The sequence below is a fragment of the Capricornis sumatraensis genome, chromosome 13 (genome assembly GCF_032405125.1).
Source record: "Capricornis sumatraensis isolate serow.1 chromosome 13, serow.2, whole genome shotgun sequence".
In the NCBI taxonomy this organism is placed as follows: domain Eukaryota; kingdom Metazoa; phylum Chordata; class Mammalia; order Artiodactyla; family Bovidae; genus Capricornis; species Capricornis sumatraensis.
This window is the reverse complement of record NC_091081.1, coordinates 62,744,227-62,759,108: the sequence shown is the minus strand read 5'-3', so window position 1 is coordinate 62,759,108 and position 14,882 is coordinate 62,744,227. Positions and strand designations below refer to the sequence as shown.

The following is a 14,882-nucleotide window of genomic DNA, read 5'->3' as shown; positions in this document are numbered from 1 at the left end:
ATATCCTAGAGCTATAAATCTCCTCTCTTTCTTCACTGGCTTGCAGCCCCTGCCTTCACGGGGGCTACCTCTCGGAAGTTATTCACATTGGGTTGGGAGAGGTCAGCGCAATGCACAGCTCCTGGCAGGTGGTCCGACACGGAAACTTGGGGCCCCATGCAGGATGACGACCCCAAGGTGCTTTAAAGGCTCTCACTGGAAAACAATGGTCATGCGCCTTTGTCTGTGTCTCCAAGGCTGTCTATGACAGCCTTTGCTTTGTGACAGATTGCTGTCCAAACACTGACCCCATTCTATCTCCAACTGGCCTGCCTTCCACTCCAAGTATACAGAAACTTGACATCCTTCCAGAAAATAAACTCTTTATACTCTCAAAAGGAAAAAGTGAAAACTCGTTGGAGATAGGTGTAGATAGGATACTTTAGGGAGGACCGTGGCAAATGGAATAGAGAAGACCCTGAGCAAACAGATATTAGAATCTGGACAGTTGTGGTTAATGTCACTGGCCTTTCTCCTATTGTTCTGCACATATAACTTAGGTTCCACTTCACTCTACTTGACCTTCCCAGCCTGATTTCCTTCCAGTCTCTCAACTTACTGTATTATTTTTTTTTCCTAAAAATCTTTTTCCTTCTGATTTCTCTAGTTTTGACTTAATTTCATTTTTTCTTTTCCATCTTTTATTTTCCCTTTCATTCATCTATATATAGACCTTATATTAACAGTGTAGTGGAGAGAAACCTAAGCAATGTTGATTACTCCTTCCTTTCCCCATCTCTGCATCTTACACAGTATAGCCCTTATTGCTTATTCATTGACATATTTTATGATGTCTGATGAGTCTATATGTCTAAAGTCCTAACACAGTGTCTGTTGCTATTTGAAACTATTAATATTTGTTAAATGAATAAATGAGAGAAGAGATTATAATTACTATAAATTATCTAGAAATTATATTCTTTGTACAGAATAGATTACAATTTCTCATTGGTTCACTGATTCTCTAGACTAGGGTTTCTCATCTCAGCACTTTTGATATTTTGGACCTGATAAATTTTTGTACATGGTAAGATGTTTAGCAATATTCCTGGCCCCTACCTACTAGATGCCACTATTCCCCCCCCTCGTTGTGATAATTAAAAATTGTCTCCAGATGGTTCCAGATGTTTTTTGGGGAGCAAAATCACCCTCAATTGAGAACCATCAGTTCAGATCAGAGTGATCCAATAGAAATTTCTGAAATGATGGAAATGTTCTATCTCTGTGCTAACACAATAGCTACAGGTATACATGACTACTGAAGACGTAAAATGTGGCTAGTTTGAACTGAGATATATTGATACTATGTGTGCATTAATTCACATCAGATTTGAATGATGACCTCATTCAAAACAAATGTAAAATATCACATTGTCTTTAATATTGATTACATGTTGAAATGATGAAAATTTGGACATGTAGAGTTAAATATAATAAGTTGCTCAAATTGATGTCATCTATTTCTTTTTACTGTTCTGACTACTGGAAAAATTATGATTACATTACATGGATTACAGGTGTAGCTTATATTATGTGTCTATTTGAAAGAATAACTTTTAGATGATCATTGTTTGATTTTTGCTTTCTTTTTCCAATTTATTTTCTTGTCATATACATTGCTCTCACCTGCTCCCCCCAAATGCCATTGTTTTATTTTCTGTACTAAGCTATTTTTGTGCAATTTAATGTCTAGTTTATTATACATGTGACCTTGAATAAGTATTTCCCTCTCTGAATCTTGCTTCATTTAAGTGTCAAATCACTGAATTGTGTACAATGATTTTAAAAATCTAAACTTTAGAATATAGCTCCAAAATATTATTGAATCAGCTGTGTTTAATCAAGTACAGCAGCTGAATGCAGCCACTCTGAGGAGGATCAGATTAAGGGTCCTCAGAAAGACAAAGGTCAGAGCTTTGCCTTCAGATCACCAAATGAACTTCCCAAACTGTGTCCTGGAGAATGCTGGCTTGAAGGAGTTTTATAGGAATTACTAGGAAGAGAAGAATTTCATAGTTAAATAAATCTGAGACATTCTGAATTAAATGAAACAAGAGAGGTCTGTTTAACTGCAGGTCTTCTCAGAAGCTTTTTTGTTTTGTTTTGCTTTGTTTTGTTTGTTTTGGTTTGGTTTTTTTTTTTTTTGGTCTTTTTTAGCCATTTATTCAGTGTCATACAAGTATGGTCTGTTTGTACTTTCCTGCCCAAGGATACTTCTTCATCCACACAAATCTTTTTTTTTTTAATTTAAATTTATTTATTTTAATTGGAGGCTAATTACTTTACAATATTGTATTGGTTCTGCCATATATCAACATGAATCCGCCATGGACGTACACGTGTTCCCCATCATGAACCCCCCTACCACCTCCCTCCCAGTACCATCACTCCTGGTCATCCAAGTGCACCAGCCTCAAGGATCCTGTATCGAACCTGGACTGGCAATTCCTTTCTTATATGATATTATACATATTTCCATGCCATTCCCGCAAATCATCCCACCCTCAGAAGCTTTAATACATCAAAACGCACTATAAATCAAAGGATGTAGACAGAATGCAACATTTTCCACATGTATTTTTTCATGGACTTTGTATACTGCTTTGGATTTACCCTGATTGTTCATGAGAAGCCACTGAAGCCAGGCAAGACACAAGCCACTGACATTTTAGAGAGCTCCCTCTGGGCTTCCCTGGGTGGCTCAGACAGTCAAGAATCTGTCTGCAATGTGGGAGACCCAGGTTTAATCCCTGGGTTGGGAAGATCCCCTGGAGAAGGGAGTAACTATTCACTCCAGTATTCCTGCCTGGAGAATTCCAAGGACAGAGGAGCCTGGCAGGCTATAGTTCATGGGGTCACAAAGAGTCAAACACAACTGAAGGACTTTTTCTCTGGGGACTGAAGATGTCAGATTGGAAGCCTAAAATGTGAAGTCAGGGGAAAGCCCAAAGCAGAAGCAAGTGAAGAGGCTCTTATAAATTGCTTGGGTGATATTTTGAGGACTTGAAAACAGATGATTTAAGGGGTGTTTACAAAATTCAATCAACATGATTTAGGGAGCCCAGACAGGCCCAGTTCCTAGCTTGGCAACTCAGTAGACAGTGCTGGTTTCACCAAGAAATTTACAGCCCCATTAAGGAATGTGCCATGTACTCAGTCATGCCTGACTCTTTGCAACCCCATGAGCTGTAGTCTCCCAGGCTCCTCTCTATGGAATTCTCCAGGCAAGAATACTGGAGTGGGTTGCCATTTCCTCCTCCAGAGGATCTTCTCAACCCAGGGATTAAACCTGTGTCTCCCATGCCTCCTGTACATCACAGGTGGATTCTTTACCCAAAGTGATTACAATACAACATCATCCACAAAAATTAGAAGTAAGTGTAAAGTATTCTGCATGCAGGCAGAAGCCATAGTTTATACATGTACATTTATATAGCACATATCAAAAATAGGTGCAAGTTTTATGATTTTTCCAATTGTGACAACATTCATAAATGTTTCAGTTGCCCATATTTTTAAAAATTTGAATAAGGGTTCAGGATTCAATTTTGCACTTAAAGCTAAAGAAGTTTTGGAGGAGTGGTTACAAAGTTATAAAAAGACATATTAGGATAAAAAAGACAAACGACTGACATATCAATGGCTAGGATTTTTATTGTCTTGTTTACCTATATGCTTACTGCTGCTGCTGCTAAGTCGCTTCAGTCATGTCCAACTCTGTGCAACCCCATAGACAGCAGCCCACCAGGTTCCACCGTCCCTGGGATTCTCAAGGCAAGAACACTGGAGTGGGTTGCCATTTCCTTCTCCAGTGCATGAAAGTGAAGAGTGAAAGTGAAGTCGCTCAGTCATGTCCGACTCTTAGCAACCCCATGGACTGCATGGGATTTTCCAGGCAAGAGTACTGGAGTAGGGTGCCATTGCCTTCTCCAAACTATATGCTTAACCTCTAGCTAAATGTCATGAAGTATCCTGGAATGTGAAGTCAAGCAGGCCTTAGGAAGTATCACTATGAACAAAGCTAGTGGAGGTGATAGAATTCCAGTTGAGCTATTTCAAATCCTGAAAGATGATGCTGTAAAAGTGCTGCCCTCAATATGCCAGCAAATTTAAAACTCAGCAGCGGCCACAGGACTGGAAAAGGTCAGTTTTCATTCCAATCCCCAAGAAAGGCAATGCCAAAGAATGCTCAAACTACCGCACAATTGTACTCATCTCACACACTAGTAAAGTAGTGCTCAAGATTCTCCAAGCCAGGCTTCAGCAATATGTGAACTGTGAACTTCCAGATCTTCAAGCTGGTTTTAGAAAAGTCAGAGAAACCAGAGATGAAATTGCCAACATCCGTTGGATCATCGAAAAAGCAGGAGAGTTCCAGAAAAAAACATCTATTTCTGCCTTATTGACTATGCCAAGACTTTGACTGTGTGGATCACAATAAACTGTGGAAAATTCTGAAAGAAATGGGAATACCAGACCACCTAACATTCCTCTTGAGAAACCTGTATGCAGCTCAGGAAGCAACAGTTAGAACTGGACATGGAACAACAGACTGGTTCCAAATAGGAAAAGGAATATGTCAAGGCTGTATATTGTTACTCTGCTTATTTAACTTCTATGCAGAGTACATCATGAGAAACGCTGGGCTGGAAGAAGCACAAGCTGGAATCAAGATTGCCGGGAGAAATATCAAGAACCTCAGATATACAGATGACACCACCCTTATGGCAGAAAGTGAAGAGGAACTAAAAAGCCGCTTGATGAAAGTGAAAGAGGAGAGTGAAGAAGTTGACCTGAAGCTCAACATTCAGAAAATGAAGATCATGGCATCTGGTCCCATCACTTCATGGCAAATAGATGGGGAAACAGTGGAAACAGTGTCAGACTTTATTTTTCTGAGCTCCTAAATCACTGCAGATGGTGACTGCAGCCATGAAATTCAGACTCTTACTCCTTGGAAGGAAAGTTATGACCAACCTAGACACATATTAAAAAGCAGAGACATTACTTTGCCAACAAATGCCCATCTAGTCAAGGCTATGGTTTTTCCTGTGGTCATGTATGGATGTGAGAGTTGGACTATAAAGAAAGCTGAACGCAGAAGAATTAATGCTTTTGAACTGTGGCGTTGGAGAAGACTCTTGAGAGTCCCTTGGACTGCAAGGAGATCCAACCAGTCCATCCTAAAGGAGATCAGTCCTGGGTGTTCTTTGGAAAGACTGATGCTGAGGCTGAAACTCCAATACTTTGGCCACCTGATGTGAAGGGCTGACTCATTTGAAAAGACCCTGATGCTGGGAAAGACTGAGGGCAGGAGGAGAAGTGGACGATAGAGGATGAGATGGTTGGATGGCATCACCGACTCAGTGGACATGGGTTTGAGTGGACACCAGGAGTTGGTGATGGATAGGGAGGCCTGGTGTGCTACGATTCATAGGATCGGAAAGAGTCAGGCACGACTGAGTGACTGAACTGAGCTGAACTGAACTGAACTGATAAATATTTGTTGAATAATCTGAAATCTTATCACCGAAAACTGAACGTAATATTAAGAAACAATATGAAGGGACTTCCCTGGTGGTCCAGTGGTAAAGAATCTGCCTTCCAGTGCAGGGGACAGGATTCAGGATCCATCCCTCGTTGGGGAACTAAAATCCTACATGCCTTGGGACAGTAAAGCCTCCACACCACAACTATAGAAGCCAGTGTGCCACAATGAAGACCCAGCATGGCCCAAATAAATATATAAATAAATTAATTAAACTATCAAATTATTTTTTTAAAGATATTATATGATGATTCAATTAACAAAAAGCATTTGCATTTCATAGTAGCAAAGGGAATTCTTTTCTTTTTTTTTTTTGGAAATATAGAATAGAGATATTCAATATTCTAAATAATACTCACTGTTGCTAAGGAAAGGCTCTTCCACTCTCGGAGGTTGTGGCAAGCTGATTTGACCTGAGAGGGCTTGAGGGAGACCTTTCCAGATGTGATGAAAGCCCCATAGCTGTACTCAGTTTATGTCAACTTAGGTCTCAATATGGCTCCTACTTTTATAATTCCATTCTAACTTTTGTTACTTAAAAAATCAGTTTTTAAAAGAGGACATCTGTCCATCAGCAGGTGAATGGATAAGAAAGCTGTGGTACATATACACATGGAGTATTACTCAGCCGTTAAAAAGAATAATTTGAATCAGTTCTGATGAGATGGATGAAACTGGAGCCGATTATACAGAGTGAAGTAAGCCAGAAAGAAAAACACCAATACAATATACTAACACAAATATATGGAATTTAGAAAGATGGCAATGATGACCCTGTATGCAAGATAGCAAAAAAGACACAGATGTGTATAGCAGACTTTTGGACTCAGAGGGAGAGGGAGAGGGAGAGGGTGGGAGGATTTGGGAGAATGACATTGAAACATGTATAATATCATGTAAGAATCAAATCACCAGTCTATGTCTGATGGAGGATACAGCATGCTTGGGGCTGGTGCACGGTGATGACCCAGAGTGATGTTATGGGGAGGGAGGTGGGAGGGGGGTTCATGTTTGGGAACGCATGTACACCCGTGGTGGATTCATGTCAATATATGGCAAAACCAATACAGAATTGTAAAGTAAAATAAAGTAAAAATAAAAATTTTTAAAAAAAAAGAAAAAGAAAAAAAAATAAAAAGAGGACATCGTAGTACTTTGTTTACAAACTGAGAATTGTCTGTATCTTGCAAACTAAGGGAAAAAAAAAGGAAAATTTAGCTCTCATTTATTTTGATACTTATTGATTATAAACCAATAGGCATTCTTAAAATATGATTGGATTTCCAGTAGTATAGACTCTATTTTGCCAGTGTGTGTGTGCTAAGTCGCTTCCAACATGTCTGATTCTTTGTGACCCTATAGATTGTAACCCGTCAGGCTCCTCTGTCCACAGGATTTCCCAGGCAAGAATACCAGAGAGAATTGCCATGCCCTCCTCCAGGGGGTCTTTCCTACCCAGGGATCAAATCTGCATCTGCTTTATCTCCTGCACTGACAGGCGGGTTTTTTTACCGCCTAGCACCACTAGCACCACCTGGGAAGCCATTTTGCCTAGATATTTACAAATTATCAGAAGAATCTGAATTATATTATCTTTACCACACACAATCCCTCATACTCTTTGTTCTGCTAATATGCAATATACAGGTCCGTGCTACCCAAACTGAGATCCATGGACCAACAGCATCAGTATCATCAAGCAATGTCTTAGAAATTCAGAACCCAGATCTACTGAATGGAAAGTACCCAGACACTCATAGGCACATTTAAGAGTCACTAATATGGACAACTCTTGATTGGCCAGGTAAATAGGAATGAAAATAGAAAAGACAAAAAAGCTTCATATTAGACATACATCTTTTTTTTGTTTGTTTTTTCAGTATAGCAGACATATAACATTGTATTAGTTTCAGGTGTACCATATAATGACTCTCAGTATTTATATGTATTGCAAAATGCTCACAAAAAATTTAGTTAACATATATTACCAGTTATAAATTTTTTCTCCTAATGAGAATTTTTAAAATCCACTCTTTTAGCATTATCAAATGTATAATACAGTATTACTGACTACAGTCACCATGCTGTATATTACATCCCCATAATTTCTTTATTTTATACCTAGAAGTTCATAACTTTTGACCACGTATGTAAACATACATCATGACTTCTCCTTGTCAATATTTTCAAGAATTGCTAAGTTATTATCAGGAATGGCTGACTTTTAATTTCATTTCTCTCAATTATTAGGAATGATCAGTGAAAGGAGAAGCAACGGGCCACTCATGGATAGACTGAAGAGTTTAGGATACTATGAGATCTTGGTCAAATCACCTGCATGAGGAAGAGCCCAACTGAGTAGTCTTGAAAGGTAAAACAAGGATCTGAGGAGAGAGAGACAGCCCTGAGGCCAGTGGCTACAAGGGCAGTAGAGAAGAATTTCAGCCTGGCAAGGGGGTATGATATTTGATGCATTGACTGGATATCGTTCTCTTCTTCCTATCTTCTGGATATAGAAATATACAGCATTTTAAAGGGAAAATATGTTTGAATTTCAGATAAAAGTAATGTGTAAAAAAAAAAATTACAGCTAGTCTTGGGAATAAACTCCAAAAATGTTATTTCTACCAGCACCATGTCACTTGTCTGTAGAGATGGAGAAAGGCACCTGGAGGGGCATTTCTGCATAAACACGTGACGGGCAGAATCTGGAGATGACATTTCCTTTGCCAAGTTCGAGACCCCTAGTCAGAGGGTGATTTACACGTCAGTTTGCAGTGTTTGGATCAGTGTTCCAGGCTGTCAGCTCGGCACCGCCCTGCCCTTCTTTAACAAGCACCATCAGAGCTCAAGCTACACGGGGCTTTGAAATGTCGGTCAAAGACCACATTGTGTTCATCCTGCTGTAGGAGAGGCTGCACTAATTTGGATTGTGACTTGGCTTGTTATCCCCCCTGCTCTTCCCAAGGTCTGAGCCGAGTCTTTGTCAATCAGTAGTGTCACATCATTCAAGGATGGTGGCCTTCCCTACCCTTGGAGTAGTTTTTAGAATAAATTTCAGGAAAACATTAGGACAGTGTTATGTAATTCTGCCTGCTCAATACCAAGAACAGTCACCATGACATCTTTTTGTAGATTAATGGAAAGGAGGTATCTGGTACATTTAATTCATATACTAGTTGGCACAAGGAATGTCAAATTTGAGCCAGAAAGCCTGGCTTGAGTTCTGCCTTTGCCACTTATTTTGTGTCTTAGTTTACTTATCTATAAAATCAGTATATGAGCTATTTCTCACTGTAAAAATAAAGATTATGTAGATCAATTTGTAAACTAAAAAAAGATATTATACAAACTAAGATGTAGCCACATCTGAACTAAAGAACTGATTCAATGGGATCAGTTCTGCATATTAGAAGACTGTAGGTCAAAGCCAAACATTTCAAATTCAAGTATTATCCTAAAAAGCCAGAATTATCGAGAATCTTAGGGATCATAGGGATTATTAGCAGCAAACAATAATTAGGTTTCCACTAATATGAATAGTTTCCAATTACAAATGATAACTGTAATTGCCAAGTAAAGCTCTAATGGAATTGTTCTTTAAGCTAATGAAGCAGATGGACAGAAGTGAATGGAGCACAGCTTTTTCTTTTTCTATAGGTAATGCTGGAATAGGTAAAATACTAACAGCTGTGATGCAGCTCTACCTAGCAAAGGCACTCTCTCTTCTCTTCCTCCTTAAGGAACTTACCCCATTCTCCTGGTTTTAGGAGATGACAACAGGCCATCCACTCCAAAAAATCTCTTTACTTTTTCTCTTCTCCTGTCTTATTGAGTACTGATTACCTCTGTGGGTCTGTTCTTCTGATCCTTGCTTTACTAGGTTTTATCTCTAAATGAATCCTCCCCCAACTCTGCTCTCTGTCAAATTAAGTGTATAGTTTTCTGAAATTCTTCTCTCATTAGTAAACTGTATAAAAGATGATTCCTCCCTATTGTCTCATCCTGTCCTTCTGAACTTTTAATGGTTACTTAAAATATTTTACTTTTTAAAATCAGAGGGTTTGTGTGTGTGTGTGTGTGTGTGTGTGTGTTTTTAACATGTAGAAACATGGAGACATGATGGAAGAAAAGAGCATTATTCCTATGTTCAAAGATTTAAAAGTCTACTGGAAGTGTTCGTGAATTACAAATGTATTCTTAATTTCTTACAGGAAAGACATTTTGAGGGCAGGGTGGTATTAGGGTCTGAGATAACTAGTCTTTGACACAAAGTGCATTCAACTCCATTCTGGTTAGAATTTATGAGGGCAAACTGGTGAACTGGGAAGGGATTCTAGCAGCCATCCTGGCAAATGAGGTTCCTCACCACTTCACTGGGCATATTATTTAATGAAAAGATTCAAGTTTCTTAAGCTTCTCCACCCTTCATAAACTCAGTGTAAACAAACAGCTAACTAGTAAACTTTTGATCCAGATTTCCTTTATACAACCTGCACAGAGAGACCTTAGGCACCAACTCTGCTAGGTCTCACCTGGGTAGGCTCAGAGGACCAAAGCTTTGGCACTTGGATAGTAAGTGGCTGACTATATGAATATGTATTAATAAGTGTTGCTCAGCAATTATATGAGTGCTCAGAGTAACATTCTTTGGGGGCCCTCAGGATCTCCTAAATACTGCTACAATTATCAGTCAATATCTTTTCTTAAAATGTAAAAAGATCTTTCAGTCTTTTAGAAAACAAAATTTGTTGGGGCAGCAGCATTTGCTCTTTTATGGTCATAGATGAACAGGACCAGAGTCTGCCAGAAATGGTACCTCAGGAAGAGGACTGAAAAACATAATGAATTTCAGATCTCTGCTGCAGAGAAAAAGAGACTGTGATTTTCCCATACTAGCTGGAGATTTCTTACTCCTTCTGAATCAAGTTGGGTAACAATTAAAATATTCTTATTAGAATAGAATGTGTTTGTCCTCATTACATTTTGAGCCAGTAATGATGTAGTCCTACTTTTCATGTCTGTTTTAAATCATTCTAGAAGATATTAATCATATTTATTATTAATAGTATAAATGATCAACCCTGAGATATTAGTCTAAAAATTAATTGTGTATGCATGTAGTTATGATTCAAATCCCATGAAGACTGGAAACATGTATGAGATGTAATGCTATCCCAAGACAGAACCCATCATAGGAAACAGGTTGTAGACCTGATGACAATCAGAAAATAGGCCTAAGAAATTTAATAACAGTAATTATAATTTTTTAATAAATAACTACAGAGTTTACGGTTCAGTTTTTACATCTAATCTTCATAACAACTCATCAAGATATATTATGTTCCCATTTTTCATATGATGAAACTAAGGTTCCAAAAGATGGAATAATTGGCCCAAGTGACTTAATTATTAATTTCTCTCTGATTACAAAGCCACTATGCAAACTGCTTGCTGGTCTCAAATTTTCCTTTTTGTTTGGCCTCCAAAATCAATTAATGTTTGTTTGAGAATTAAAAGGTAATAATAAAAAGTAATTAATTTTTTCAATAATTAAAAGGTAATTCTGCAGTTTGTGACATTAGGCAGTTAAGAGTATTCTAAAGTGAAGAAAATATTAAAGTCAAGTGGAAAACATGAACTATTCAGACACAAATTTTAGAGTGACTTGAATTCAAAGACCAAAAGCAAAAGAATGGGTTCTTCAATTATTTTCAAGTTTCTTCTATTTAAGTGGAGTGGGTAGATATTTTAATTTTTCAATGAATTGTTATTTTCCTTCTCATTCAGAATTCAAAAAGTTGTTGAATTCTGTTCTAATAAGTTTACAAAGTTTAGATATTAACTGACTTCTAACAAAATCAGGGAGAGTGTAGTAGATTGTATTTGATTATATGTGGTTCCTAAAATTTTGAGTATTAATTATTATTTGTGGTTTCATTCAGAAACATAGATGGTATCTATTGGAAATACACAAACTGCTTGCTTTTTCAAAGGAAGTTATCCTTTCTGTTCATTAAAGAGCACTGAAAAAATTTTAATGGACTAGGTATTAATTTAATTCAACACTGATCAGTAGGAACTTGAAATCTTATGGCATATTTTCTTTCCTTCAAATAAAACCCACTCCCAAGCAATCTCCAAGAGTAGTGAGTTTCTGGTTTATTTTTCTGAAGCTGAACGCATTCTGTGCACAGGGCCATTACCTGGGCTTCTCTGGATGTGGTGTGAGCCTCAGCATCCATATGGAAAATGTCAGTTCCTTTCATGGCCCCACCCATTTCACTACTACTGGGGCCACAACTCTTAATCAAAGTCACTTCAAAGACCGCAAACAGATTGATTCATATGTGAATGTTCCCCAAACCGTCTTCCAAAGGAGGAGGGCTTCTAGTCTTATGTTCCTTTGAACCTACTGTTGCTCATTTACTAGTGTTTACTTTGCATGGCCTATGACTGAACCATGGAAATTGGAAAACAAACTCCTATTCAGTAAGTCATGTCAAAGGTGACTGCAGAGTCAGAGAGTTGACTGTGGGACAGACATTCTTTCTGATCAGGAGGCCTCTTTTGCAGTGCTGCTGTCTCCACAGTTACATACCTGTCCATGGAAGCCTTTCGTTTATCTTGTCTATGTGGGAAGTCCTAGGCAATGCCATCAGTCTGGGAGATGAGAGAGATGCCCATTTGACACCCCAACAATGGTTATAGGGGAAAAAAGAGGGAAAGAAAGAAAAGGAAAATTAGCTGAATTCTGAGCAAAGTTCTTTTGAGCTGTGCTATGGTCATAGGAAAAATCCAGTAAGCACTCTGTTCATAAGTATATTTTGTGCTCTGTCAAACATATGGTTAAACAAAGATTTCCACCTAAGAATATAAAACGGGTACTGTCCAAGGGCCCAGTGAATAGGGGGACAGGAAATCACCACATTCCTGAGTTTTCTTACAGAGGAAACTCACATTTCCCTAGAACAATGCATACACCATGCCTCAATAATAGTCATTTATGAGGACCATATTTCCTGTTGGCTATTTTTAAAATAGTTATTTATGTGGTTCTGCCAGGTCTTAGTTGCAGCCTGTGGAATATTTAATTGTGGCATGTGGGGCCTAGTTCCCTGACCAGGGATCAAACCTGGGCCCCTTCATTGGGAGTGAGGTGTCTTAGCCACTGGACCACCAGGGATGTCCCACTGTTGGTTAACTTTGTGGGCAGAGTCAGTGAAGGGGTGCAGTGTATGTCCTATTTCTGTGGTCCCCAAACCAGAGTTGCTAGTGTTATTACTAGTTGAGACAGCACATCGAAAAATGTGAAAATTGGGTTCTTCTGAGATATATCCAAAGCATCTTAATGTTCTTTTGATGAGAGAAGTTCAATAAATCAGATTGAATTATGTGTCTTTTCTTCTCCTGCAAAAAAACAAAACAAAAAACAAAAACAAAAGCACACCACTTTGCACACGCATTTCTCACTCTGCAGTGTTGTCGGGTTCAATCGTGAGAGTGTGTATGGAAGGGTCTGGAAAACACAACGTGCTTCACACACTCATAAGCATCATCAGCATCATCGTCATCTCTAACAGGATCCTTTGGAAGCCTAGCTGAATGCTGTGTCTATGATAGAAGCTGAACCTCATTCCTGTCAATTGAAATGAAGATGAAGCTTTTCTTATGAGAAGGTCCTGGACTAAGGGATTTACTGCCAAACTCCCTGCACTCTCTCTAGCTGACCTTTAGGGCCAGGTACAAAGTCCATCTGTTTCCACAGACTTTTACTCCATGGGGGTTAATCTAAGAAGAAATTTCTCAGACATGATATGGAGATGCGATTATGAATGTTAATGTTTATGTAGTACTGTTTTTTCTTAATAATAAATGTTCCAAATGCCTCACAAAAATAGACTAACATGTTCATTGAAAGCATCACAAAATGTTATTTACAAGTTTAATTGAAAACATTATGTTAAATGAGAGGAGAGCAGAATTATTATTAAGACTGCAGAATGCATCATATCATGATCTCATTCATCTTGATTACGTCACCCTGGGGTGGTGTGTGTAGGCATGAGGAAGGGAAAGGGTGGGTAAGTAGCTAGAGATATACTAGATGAAAGGACTAGATATCCCATTCTCACTTATAGCCTATTTTCCACACCTTCCCTTCACCCTCCCACCCCCAAAGATCTATTCCTCAGGATTTCCTCACTTGACCGAGTTGAGAGGTGATAGATTTGGAATATTTCCTTCTTATCATATTGTTAGCTAAAAACTTAAGTAAGTGGTAGTGATTATATACATTTGTACAGATTTAGTGAGAAAATCTAGCCAAGAACACAACTTTTCTATCAGCCTAATTTTTAATTCATCAGATTACATTAACTCATGAACATGTACCCATAGGGAATGGGCAGGAGGGCAGAGATATGGATGTTATAAAGTGACAACTGATATATGGAGCTAAGATAAATAACAGCTGGGGTCTAAATAAAATTATAGGTTTTGAGATAAATCTATTCAATCTCAGGCTTAGTTTTTAATTTGCACTTCTCTCCTCTTTAGACAAATCTGAGAACTGAGCTGCAATTGATATCTGTTAGAGATAGCTTGTTTAGTAATAACAAATGAAAATACCCAATGTTAATGAGCATGTTCACCATGGCAGTATAATTCTAAGCACTTGACATGAAATCTCATGAGCTCTGTATGTGGAAGATGCTATTATTATCCACTGTACAGATGAAGAAACTGAGACTAAACTCTTCTTGTAAGGTCATTTAGCTAGCAAGTGGGAGCTGGGACTGACTCTAAAAACTGCAGGAGCCTTCATTATTAATCACTGAATTGCTGCTTCCCCAATGCAACTGGTACCCACCAGCAACCCAGTGAATGGGTGAAGCCTAACAACCCCTGCTTTGGGGAGATCCTCTGCTTGAATTAGTGGAGGCTGATTTATCAAAGAAAGAGCTTGGGATGTATGTAAACACAAACTAACACCTGAATAATGTGGAATTATCAAGGAAACATCTGGCCAAAGCAAGCCTGTTTGGATGTACAAAGGTCATCTGTTATTTGCACAATAGCCATTTGTATACAATTGGAGGCTGATATGAATTCAACCATTTTGTCTTCCAATGGAACAGGCTAAATGCTCAAAGAAGTGAATCGACATGTTTCTCAAACCTCCATCGCTCACAGGTCTCCTGTCCTGGTCAGAATTGTGAGGAGCTCTGACAGGCAGGGTTTCCCAGGTGATGCTAGTGGTAAAGAAATCGCCTGCCAGTGCAGGAGATGTAAG

At 38.5% G+C, this 14,882-nt stretch overlaps 1 non-coding gene across 1 annotated transcript; it reads right to left on the bottom strand.

Annotated features, from left to right (window-relative positions):
* Positions 1–12,701: 12,701 nt before the first annotated feature.
* On the bottom strand, positions 12,702–12,773 carry TRNAG-CCC (transfer RNA glycine (anticodon CCC)). The gene has a single exon. It is a non-coding gene; the product is annotated as a tRNA-Gly (tRNA).
* Positions 12,774–14,882: the final 2,109 nt, after the last annotated feature.